The sequence below is a fragment of the Narcine bancroftii genome, chromosome 4 (genome assembly GCF_036971445.1).
Source record: "Narcine bancroftii isolate sNarBan1 chromosome 4, sNarBan1.hap1, whole genome shotgun sequence".
Classification (NCBI taxonomy): Eukaryota; Metazoa; Chordata; class Chondrichthyes; order Torpediniformes; family Narcinidae; genus Narcine; species Narcine bancroftii.
In genome coordinates, this window is record NC_091472.1 from 18834656 (window position 1) to 18846827 (window position 12172).

Genomic DNA, 12172 nt, shown 5'->3' on the forward strand with positions numbered 1-12172 from the left:
TCAAATCAAGGCGGGGAAAGGGAGGGGCGGGGCTTCATTTTAAGGGCCAGCCCCCCCCACCCACCCCCACCGCCTCGTGAAGAGGCGGACAAAGTGCGCCTGGCGCAAATGCATTTGGCTGAGGCAGGAATCTGTGAGCCCGTGCCCATAATGCGATTGATAGTGGCCTTGCCTGGCGACCGCGTGACCGTGGCCGGCAGTGGAATGAGTGGGGTGGAAGTGGGATCCAGGCCGCCCGCCTTCCCCATCCGCACTCCCAATGCCACGGCCACAGACATTCCACGCAGGTCCCGGCCGGTCACGGACATTCCACGACGATCCCGGCCGGTCACAAACATTCCACACAGGTCCCGGCCGGTCACGGACATTCCACGCGGGTCCCGGCCGGTCACGGACATTCCACGCGGGTCCCGGCCGGTCACGGACATTCCACGCGGGTCCCGGCCGGTCACGGACCTTCCACGCGGGTCCCGGCCGGTCACGGACCTTCCACGCGGGTCCCGGCCGGTCACGGACCTTCCACGCGGGTCCCGGCCGGTCACGGACCTTCCACGACGATCCCGGCCGGTCACGGACATTCCACGACGATCCCGGCCGGTCACGGACATTCCACGCAGGTCCCGGCTGGTCACGGACATTCCACGCAGGTTCCGGCCGGTCACGGACATTCCACGCAGGTCCCGGCCGGTCACGGACATTCCACGCAGGTCCCGGCCGGTCACGGACATTCCACGCGGTCCCGGCCGGTCACGGACATTCCACGCGGTCCCGGCCGGTCACGGACATTCCACGACGATCTCGGCTGGTCACGGACATTCCACGACGGTCCCGGCCGGTCATGGACATTCCACGATGGTCCCGGCCGGTCACGGACATTCCACGCGGTCCCGGCTGGTCACGGACATTCCACGACGGTCCCGGCCTGTCACGGACATTCCACGCAGGTCCCGGCCGGTCACGGACATTCCACGACAGTCCCGGCCGGTCACGGACATTCCACGACGGTCCCGGCCGGTCACGGACATTCCACGACGGTCCCAGCCAGTCACGGACATTCCACGCAGGTCCCGGCCGGTCACGGACATATCACGAGGTCCTGGCCGGCCACGGACATTCCACACGGGTCACGGCCAGTCACGGACATTCCACGCGGGTCACGGACATTCCACGCGGGTCACGGACCGGACACGGACATTCCACACAGGTCACGGATGTATCACGCGGGTCCCAGCCAGCCATGGACATTCCACGCGGGTCACAGACGTATCACGCGGGTCCTGGCCAGCCACGGACATTCCACGCAGGTCCTGGCCGGCCACGGACGTACCACACGGTCTCGGCTGCCCACCCACCCACCCATTTGCGTCCCTGCTTACCGCAATCAAAACTATTATGGACGCAACAGTCGCCCCCTGAAATTTTAACCTAAACATTGGTCCACAAAATACGACTATTACACGAGTAAGTACAGCATGTGTACATTTTGATTATTGAATCTAAGACAAATGAGCAGTTTTACAATGCCATACATTAATAAATATTATTTCGTACACACATTTCTTAATATTTGTATGATTTTTTTTGGTAACAAAATGTGCATATTAGAGGGAAAACGTGTTCGCATCCTGCCACTCTTAAATGTCTGAAGTTTGTCCTCTGTGGCTCTTATGTAAAGAAAGTTTGAGTACTCCTGCACAAAGCAGCCCAAAAACAGGCCCTTCGGCTCTCAGTGCCTACTATGATAACCATCAGATGTAGTAGCAGATATAGGCTATTTAGCCCGTCCAGCCTGTCATGAACTGATCCATTTTTCCACTCAGCCCCATTGCCCAGCCTTCTCTCCATAACCTTTGATGGCCTGACTAATCAAGAAACGATCAATCTCTGCCTTTAAATACACTGTTACGGAGTCTAGAGGACCCCCAAAACCAGCAGCAATAGATATTCACCACAACACAGGGTTACTTAAACAAAAGTAGTTTTTAATTATGTTTGAACAAGAAAACAGAATTAAACTTTAACTTATTACTTAACCTGCCTAACCTGCTCAATTCCCCCCCCTCCCCCCACCTCTAATACTAAGTGCAGGTGTGTGCAATGTGTATATCAGCTTAGAAAAGTTATTTGGACCACAGTTAAATCTATCTGGTTGCAGACAATTCTTGTACTGTGCACAGAGGTTGGCATTAACAAAGTTCACCAGTGGTGCGCTTAATAGGCAAATGGTTACTACTCAGGAGGGTTCTTGTTGGTCTTCAAAGAGAGATTCCTTTTGTTCCGGGACATCCGCACCTGATTCCCTTCCATCAGTCTTGCTGATGAAACTTGCTCCCTTCAGTATTCTCCAGATGAGCCTCTTTCTTTCAGGTCACCTTTCAGATAGCTAGTCTTCTCCTTTGACCAAGCAGTCTTCCAAACGTTTGCCAGCTTTGTCCTTCTGGAACTGATTTCTGTCTCCTCGCTCTCTGTTTCACACCTGTAATGGAGGATTTAGACCAGCTGATGCAAGAAGGGATGCAGTTGGATAAGAAGACATAATCTCAATTCCACCATGGGGCCCAGGGATGCAGTTGAATCAGTAGACATTATCCAACTTCCACCATGAGGCCAAGAGATGCAGTTGTCTTTTGTTGGTCGGAGACTGTCAGGAGACCTTGAAGATAATTAAATCATTTGTTCAAAGAGATAAGATCTGAAGTAAACAACGTTTGGGTAATATAAGCCATGGTCCCACTGCTGAAGTATGAGATTCTCCAAGAGGTGGCAACATCTCTCAGCAAGAAGAACTTCAAGATTCCAAACCGACGTCCCAGTCCGGGGAGGTGGAGAAGCTGCTACCGGCGCCCAGAGAACCTACTACAAGTGTGCAGTCATCGCCTCGCTTTGGCAGTTGGGACCAGTCCAGGCACTGATAAGTATAATTGGGAAGGGCTTGCATATTGTAGTGTGAATTCAGCTTTAGATTTAGTAATAAAGCCTTGTATAAAATGAACTGCTCTCGGTGTGTGTGTGTCTATTTTCTTTCGGTAGCTCAAACACTGTGACCAATCTAAAACGAACAAAATGAGAGGTATAAGTTTACCCAAGACAACGCCCTTCCTCTCTGAGAGCAAAACTGTTCTCTCTCCCTGCAAAAATCACATGCTCTCCCAGGCAAGCTGTATGCTGCAACTTTATTGCTCTTTTTGAAAAAAAGCACTCTGCAAAAGTCCTGCAAATATTCTGTGTTTTAAAATGTGGGTGTGCAAGCTGCTCTAGCAATGCCTCCCAAGCCACCCCATAATACTTTGTCACACACCCAATGACCTGTCCTCTACAACCACCTCTGGCAACAACTTCCACAGATTTATCACTCTCTGATTGAAGAAATTTCTCCGCATATCTGTTCTAAGCGGACACCCTTCAATCCTGAAGTGGTGCCCTCTTGTCCTAGACTCTCCCAACATGGGAAACAACCTTTCTACATCTACTCTGTCCAAGCCTTTCATGGACAATTAAAACAGCAATTTAAACTGTCTATTTGTCCATTTCCTGCCATAGTGTCAATCTAAATAACTACTAAACTGTGAATATTTATCTAGCCTTTGATATTTTTATCTCTTTTTCTGAATTGCATTTGTGTCATTTGAATTTTTATTATTGAAGTTGGTGTTTATTGTGTATCCGTTAGGATGGAGCAAGTAAGAATTTAGGTGCCTCTACATTGTAGTTACGTTAATGACAATAAACTCAATGTACAGAGGCACCTAAATTCTTACTTGCTACATCCCAATGGGTACATCAGAAAAATAACAATAAACTTACTGTGATCATTAAATATTGCTCTAGTTTCTGCATCCACCTTGCCTGGCAATATGCTCCAGGCATTTACCATTATCTGTGTTTAAAAAAAATCTTGACTCATGTATCTTTTAAACCTTCCCCCTAACTTAAATCTATGCATGCCTGATATTTCCACCATGGGAAAAAGACAATGAATATATTATCCTAGCTTTGCCTCTCATAATTTTATAATCTTCTATCAGGTTAACCCTCAATCTCCCACACTCCAGAGGAACCAATCCAAGTCTGTCCATCTTCTTATAACAATGGATGCTATATATGCTGTTGTATGGAAGATATTCTTCTTTGGCTTGGCTTCGCGGACAAAGATTTATGGAGGGGTAAAGTCCACGTCAGCTGCAGGCTCGTTTGTGGCTGACAAGTCCGATGTGGGACAGGCAGACACGGTTGCAGCAGTTGCAGGGGAAAATTTGTTGGTTGGGGTTGGGTGTTGGGTTTTTCCTCCTTTGTCTTTTGTCAGTGAGGTGGGCTCTGCGGTCTTCTTCAAAGGAGGTTGCTGCTCGCCGAAATGTGAGGCGCCAAGATGCACGGTTTGAGGCGATATCAGCCCACTGGCGGTGGTCAATGTGGCAGCATGTGGATGAGATAGAGCAATTTGTTGAGGGTAGCTTGTGTTGAATTAAATTTCCAACACCAGTGGTTCTCAACCGTTTGCTTTCTGTATTCCCTCATAACCTTTGATGCCTTTACTAATCAAGAATCTTTGCTTTACGGGTCGTGGCAAGATGGCGTAGGGAGCGGACGTGCATTCCCGGTCTCCCCCAGGCAGTTATATAAACACCCGTTTTAAGAATATTTCTTTTCTGTTAAAAGTCTTTGTTTTGTTTATCAATTGTTTTTAGTTTAAAATGGCAACAAAGATTAAGGAAAATAGAGTTCAAATACAGAACAAAACTACACTCTTCGACTTTGGAAGAAACTCGGCCTACTTTCCCAGACAGAACCACGGAGTCAAGGCTGGAATTTTCTTAAGAACGGAGCTCATTAATTGGACTGTCGGATAAGCTGGCCTTGGACACCCCTCTGAAAGATGTTTAAAATGGCAACAAAGATTAAGGAAAATAGAGTTCAAATACAGAACAAAACTGCACTCTCCGACTTTGGAAGAAACTCGGCCTACTTGCCCAGACAGAACCACGGAGTCAAGGCTGGAATTTTCTTAAGAACGGAGCTCATTAATTGGACTGTCGGATAAGCTGGCCTTGGACACCCCTCTGAAAGATGTTTAAAATGGCAACAAAGATTAAGGAAAATAGAGTTCAAATACAGAACAAAACTACACTCTCCGACTTTGGAAGAAACTCGGCCTACTTGCCCAGATAGAACCACGGAGTCAAGGCTGGAATTTTCTTAAGAACGGTGCTCATTAATTGGACTGTCGGATAAGCTGGCCCTGGACACCCCTCTGAAAGATGGTGATGAATATTGATTTGAAATGTTTTATGAAGATAAATTGCAGTAATTGGCATTGGTTGCCCGTGAGTTTTAAAAATCCAGATAACATTAAAGTTTATTAGTGATTTTTTTTTGGATGGAATATCGGAAGGATGAATTTATTATCTATAAATACAGAACAAAATTACATTCTTTGACTTTGGAAGAAATTTGACCTATTTGCCCAGACAGAGCCGGAGTTGGTGCTGGAATTTTCTCAAGAACAGAACTTATTAAAGTTGATTTCGGACTCCTTTTTGAAAGATGGCGACGAATGTTGATTTGAAATATTTGAAATATTTTCTGAAGATAAACATATATATGGAACTCCTTGACCTGCAATAAGGTTTATCAGTGATTTTTTTTTTGGATGGAATATTGGAAGAGTGAATTTATTATCTGTGAGTATGCATACATTGCAAACAGATTTTAATAGTTTTGAAAAGGTTTTTTTTAAACTAAACAACAAGATCAGTTTAATATTGAGAAAATTGGAAAAAACGGAAACTTTATTATTAAATTTGGAAATTCAGTAGAAAGAAACTATGAACAAGATTGATGATTTATAAAATTAAAGTTGAAGGAGCAATGTCCAAGAAGAGTTAAAAATTTTGAATAAGTTTTTCTTGAAAATAAATAATAATTTCAACTTAACATTGAGAAGATTGACAAAGTGGAAAATTTGGTATTAAATTGGGAAACACAGAAGAAAGAACTTATGAATAACATTGATGCTTTAGAAGATCAAGACCGAAGGAATTATGTTCAAGAAAATTTTAAAAGATTTGAAAAAAACTTTTTTTGAAAGTAAGCTACAAATTCAACTTGAGACTGAGAAGAATGGAAGATTCGGTGTTGAACTGGGATGTTCAGAGGTGTTTTAATTCAGTGGATGAAATTCAGGAAGACTTGAAAAAAAAATTAAAAAAAAATCTTTTATTGATTGTAAACAATGTTTAACAGTGTTGGGAGGGTGGAAAGGGTGCAAAATTTAATATCAAGTTTGGATTTTCAAAAAAAAGAGTTTATGAATAAGATTGGTTAAATTGATGGACCGGGGTTTTATGGATATAAGAAATGATGATTTTTCGGTTTATACGTGTATTTTGTCTGCCGGGGGGGGGGGGGGGGAGGGGGTGGTACTTCTCTCCCGAAAGTCATATGCCACTTGTGGTTTATACCACACCCATTTGGGTTTTTGGGAATTAACCACCACAAGGTGGTTTCCTAAGGGGTTAGGGGAGGTGGGGATGGGGGGTGAAAATTTGAAAATTATTTAGTATCTATTATGTAATATTATACTAAGTCAATTTGAAATGAATGTATGGAGATACTATAAATAAATTTCGGAAAAAAAAAAGAATCTTTGCTTTAAATATATGCAATAACTTGGCATATTCCACAGATTCACATCCTTCTGACTGAAGAAACGTTTCCTCATCGTTGTTCTGAAGGAAAATTCTTTTATTTTGAGGTTATGCCCTCAGGTACAAGACTCTCCCAGTGCTGGAAACATCTTTTCCACACTCACTTTCAATATTCAGAATGTTTTGATGAGACCCACCCCCACCCCCTCCTTAGAACCTACAGCGAGTACAGGCATAGAGCCATCAAATCCTCCTTATTTGTTAATCCTTTCATCCTTGGGACCATTCTCATAAACCTCCTCTGGATCCTCTTCAACACCAGCACATCCTTCCTTACATATGTTCCTCAGCTGCCCCATTTTGTAGAAATTACCCTGCTTAACATTGGAAACATTTGGCCCTTTGAGTCATTATCAGTTAACTGCAATAGTATGATCATAGCTTTATAGAAGGAGGAATTATACAGATCATAATTAGTCTGGCTAGTCGTGTAATTATAAGCTGCATTTCTAATTTTGGATTGGGTGAATCAATATTCAAGACTACAGTAGCACAGTGACTAAGGACTGAATAGGAATGTTTGCATTTTCGATTTAGATTTATGAATTTGAATCCCATGATGGCAGCTGGGAGATTTCAATGTTGTTAATTAGATATATCTAATGAAAAAAAATTAAACTCTTGGACTCCTTTTTGTTGCAAAATCCTTGCTGGTTCAAAGGTTCCTTTTATTGTCATGTAATAATACATTAATAATATAATATACATGATATACTTCAACCTCCTTCTGCCATAAAGCAAAGTCACCATGAGCGTTGCCCAGAACCCTTAACAATAGGAGAAAGAGAAGTAAAAAAGAATCCTTTTGCACTGAGTGTCCATGGCTTCACCTCAAGCGCTTCTGCAGGCTCACGTACTCCTGTTCAAACCATCTGGAACGTAAGCTCCAGATCCAAATGATGATACGATCAGGAAGCCTTTAGCGTTTGAGGTCCTTCTTGCCCTCACCACCCTCTCAAGTCCCCGTTCTGGTATCTGGTTTCCACGAACCAGTCTCCAACAGCCCGCAGCCTGTATGGGTTACCAACATATTTCAGAGAGTAAATTTGTCATCTTTACCAGGGAGACTATAAATTCGCCAATGTCCCTCCTCTACCTTAGGAGTCAAGGTTGATCTATTTCCACTCTGGTTCTGAGGTGGCTGATGGGGCATCCACGGACAAGTGTCTCTTGACATGGCATGTGGGTTGTCTAGAATGTATGCAATATGCCCCTGTAGCTCCCATCATAGCGAATTTAGAAGTTAATTGATCCATAGTTCCAAGGTCCTGATATTGATCTTGATTGTCAAAGAGAGGAAATGGTAAAAGATTGTTCCCTTTTGAATATTTCATCCAAGACCCATGAGAAAGTTTTTGATTCGAGAGAGGAGGTGGTTCTTCCCATCCTCCAGATTAACTTCACTCTAACAGGAAGTTAGAAGGGCAGGTACAGTTTTGAAAAAGATTGAAAAGAAAGTTGATACAAAGGCATAGGCTTGTTCGATCCTTAACTGCCTCTTCAGTTCAGGGACAATTCAGAATGTCTAATAAATGCTAACATTCGAATGTATGACACAGTGGCTCAGCGAGTAGAGTTGCTGCCTCACAGCTCCAGCAAGCCTGGTTCAATCCTGACCTCTAGTGCTGTGTGGCGTATACCTGTGACCATGTGGGTTTACTCCAGGTGCTCTGGTTCCTTCCCAAATTCAAATTTCAGTGCAACATTGTGTAGTGGTTAACACAGTGCTGTTACAGCACCAGCGACCTAGGTTCTGGTGCTCTCTGTAAGGTGTTTGTATGTTCTCCCAATGTCTGTGTAGTTTCTTTCAGGTGCTCTGGGTTCCCCCCACCGTTTAAAAAATGTACTGAGGATTGTAGGTTAATTGGGTGTAATTAGGCGTTACAGGCTTGTGGGGTGAAAGGGCCTGTTACTGTATGCCGACGTTTAAAAATATGAAAAAGTTCCATATTTTGTTTGGGATGCACAATGCCTAATGGGTATAAACAACAATATATGATTACAAAAGATTAAATCTGTTTGTGTTGCCCCTCTTTTCTCCTTATTTTCACCCTTCAAGAAGCATCAAAAGACCCACAAGGAAATTAATTTCCTTTCAAAGAACTTTCTGAAATGGACTGGTGTTTTGTGTTGGGAAACAATTGCATGTTTAGATATCTTTGTTTTCTTTAGAATTCTTCACAATTTCTGCCTAATGCAAAGCTATGAATTTCTCTTCTCCTATAATTCAGATCGTAAAATTACTACCCACTTCCCAGCTGAGGATCAGCTTGGTACCCTTACCAGTAAAAACTTATAAGCTCTTTCACTTAAATTGGCTAACGATAACGTTAGGTCATCAGAGGAACTGAGTAAAAATATTTGTTCAAATTTTCTGGTCAAATCCAATGGTAGTATGATCAGACAGGTTTAGTCAAATGTGGTAGTGGTCTGACTACCACATTAACCCATTTGATTTTACCTTATCAGGGATATTCCTTTTATTCTACCTATGCCTCCCCACCTTTTCTGCTACTGAAACTAATTTGTTTTCTCTCTTTCTGAGTTTAAATGAAGAGTCTCAGAGCTGAAATGTTAACTCTTTTTCTCTTTCCACAGAGACTGCCTGACCTGCTGAATTTATTTCATACTTCCAGCATCTGTAGTTTTTTAAAATGTATTTTCATTTAGCATGTCTCTCTTAGGTTCGGAGAAAAGTAAATCAAGATGTACCAGAAGTCATAATTGAAATGTCACAGAATTCCCCAATGGCTTTGGACCGAGAAGATTTTAACAAGGGGGAGAATTTGAGTTTGAGGTGTCTATGAATCAATATCAGTCAGTGAACATAGGATCAACAGGGTGATCAACATCTCCTCACATGTCAGGAAGGCGCGACAGTGACTGCACTTCTGAGAAGACAAGCAGGCAAGGCAACTGGCCACTGGCTACCATAATGTCAATCTGTAGTGCTGCTATGGTCGCAGGCAAGGCAACTGGCCACCATAATGTCAATCTGTAATGCTGCTATGGTAGCACTACAACTTCCAGGAGGCATCACACCAGCCATGTGATGTCAGTGCGTGTTGATGTCAGCGCGTGATTCCGGCTTTAAAAGGTTGCATGGATGATGCAGAGTTAATCCGTTTGATCCACTCTAAAAACACCTTGTGTGGTTATTTCATTGTGGCCACTGTGATTCCAGTGGCCACAATTGGTGACCCCGACGAGTCCAAAACATATTTTTGGACAAACATGGACTCTGGAGCCGTTGCGGAGAAGCTACCACCTTTCTGGACAGCTGAGCTTGAACTGTGGTTTCAACAGGCTGAAACACAATTTTACCTTCGCAAAGTTGAATTGGACACCGCTCGTTATTACCATCTTGTCAGTGCCCTGGACCAAGGTGTCGCTAAGGTCGGCAACCTAAAAGACAATCAAACCTTCCTAGCAGTTCTGTGGCTGGGCCATGTAATGGTGCTATGGAGGCACTACAACTCCCAGGAGGCATCGAACCGCTATGTGACGTCAGTGTGTGTCAAGCACGTGATTCTGGCTTTTAAAAGGTTGTGGAGGTGACACAGAGTAAATCTATTTCATTCACTCTAAAAACGCCTTGTGTGGTTATTTTGTCATGACCACTGTGATTTCAGTGGCCACAAAGCTACAGGAGCTCTATAGAGAGCGTCTGAGCCAGCTGCATCATAGTGGGATATGGTTGCTACAGAGAAAAGGATTGGAGTCAATCCACAAGACCATAAGAGTGGCAGAAAGGATCACTGAAGTCTCCCTCTTCCTCATCAACATGGTCTACAGGTGTAGAGCTTAGGAAAAGACAGGAGCTCTTCATAGGTGGCCGACCAGTCTGGAATGATCCGACCTAGCTAGGGACACAACCCTTTAAGGCCCAGACAGTAGGCGTGGCTTAGCTCTCAGCCAATTGCTGTAAGCACAGTCTAGATACTGTAACTATATACATTGGTGATAGATCTGTACTATCACAACAGGATCGTTGTCTGAAAAGGGTACACAAAATCAATGAGGACCCCTTCCACCCTGCACACAGCACCTTTCACCTACTCCTGTCGGGGAAGAGATACACGAGTACCAGAGCCAGCACCACCAGGCTGAGGAACAGCAGTGAGAATATTGATCGACCAAAGGGTCTGGTCACCCTAACCATTTGAGACTCTCTTATCCATGAAACAATATTTATTTATTTGTATATATGATTACTTGTCCTGTATTTGTGTCTGTATGCGTATTATGTCTGGTTGTGTCTGAATGTTTTGCACCGAGGACTGGAAAATGCTGTTTCATCGGGTTGTACTGGTGAAATCAAATGACAATAAACTTGACTTGATGCCTATTTGGGTAAGCGTAGTGGAGTTGAGTTAAATAACAGAGATTGGAGAGCTGCACTCTATTATCTAGTTTGAAGGTAACAGGCGTGAATAAGGGCTTCAGCACCAAATGATCTACTCTTTGCAGACGATGCCGCTTTAGTTGCCCATTCAGAGCTAGCTCTTCAGCGCCTGACGTCCTGTTTTGCAGAAACTGCCAAAATGTTTGGCCTGGAAGTCAGCGTGAAGAAAACTGAGGTCCTCCATCAGCCAGCTCCCCACCATGACTACCAGCCCCCCACCACATCTCCATCGGGCACACAGAACTCAAAACGGTCAACCAGTTTACCTACCTCGGATGCACCATTTCATCTGATGCAAGGATCGACAACGAGATAGACAACAGACTCGCCAAGGCAAATAGTGCCTTTGGAAGACTACACAAAAGAGTCTGGAAAAACAACCACCTGAAGAAACACTCAAAGATCAGCGTCTACAGAGCTGTTGTCATACCCACGCTCCTGTTCGGCTCCGAAACATGGGTCCTCTACTGGCATCACCTACGGCTCCTAGAACGCTTCCATCAGCGCTGTCTCCGCTCCATCCTCAACATTCATTGGAGTGACTTCATTACCAACATCAAAGTACTTGAGATGGCAGAGGCCGACAGCATCGAATCCACGCTGCTGAAGATCCAACTGCGCTGGGTAGGTCATGTCTCCAGAATGGAGGACGATCGCCTTCCCAAGATCGTGTTATATGGCGAACTCTCCACTGGCCACCGAGACAGAGGTGCAGCAAAGAAGAGGTACAAGGACTGCCTAAAGAAATCTCTTGGTGCCTGCCACATTGACCACCACCAGTGGGCTGATATTGCCTCAAACCGTGCATCTTGGTGCCTCACAGTTCGGCGGGAAGCAACCTCCTTTGAAGAAGACCGCAGAGCCCACCTCACTGACAAAAGACAAAGGAGGAAAAACCCAACCCCAACCCACCAATTTTCCCTTGCAACCGCTGCAACCGTATCTGCCTGTCCCGCATCGGACTTGTCAGCCACAAACGAGCCTGCAGCTGACGTGGACATTACCCCTCCATAAATCTTTATCCGCGAAGCCAAGCCAAAGAAAAAAAAATGAACTGAGTGGC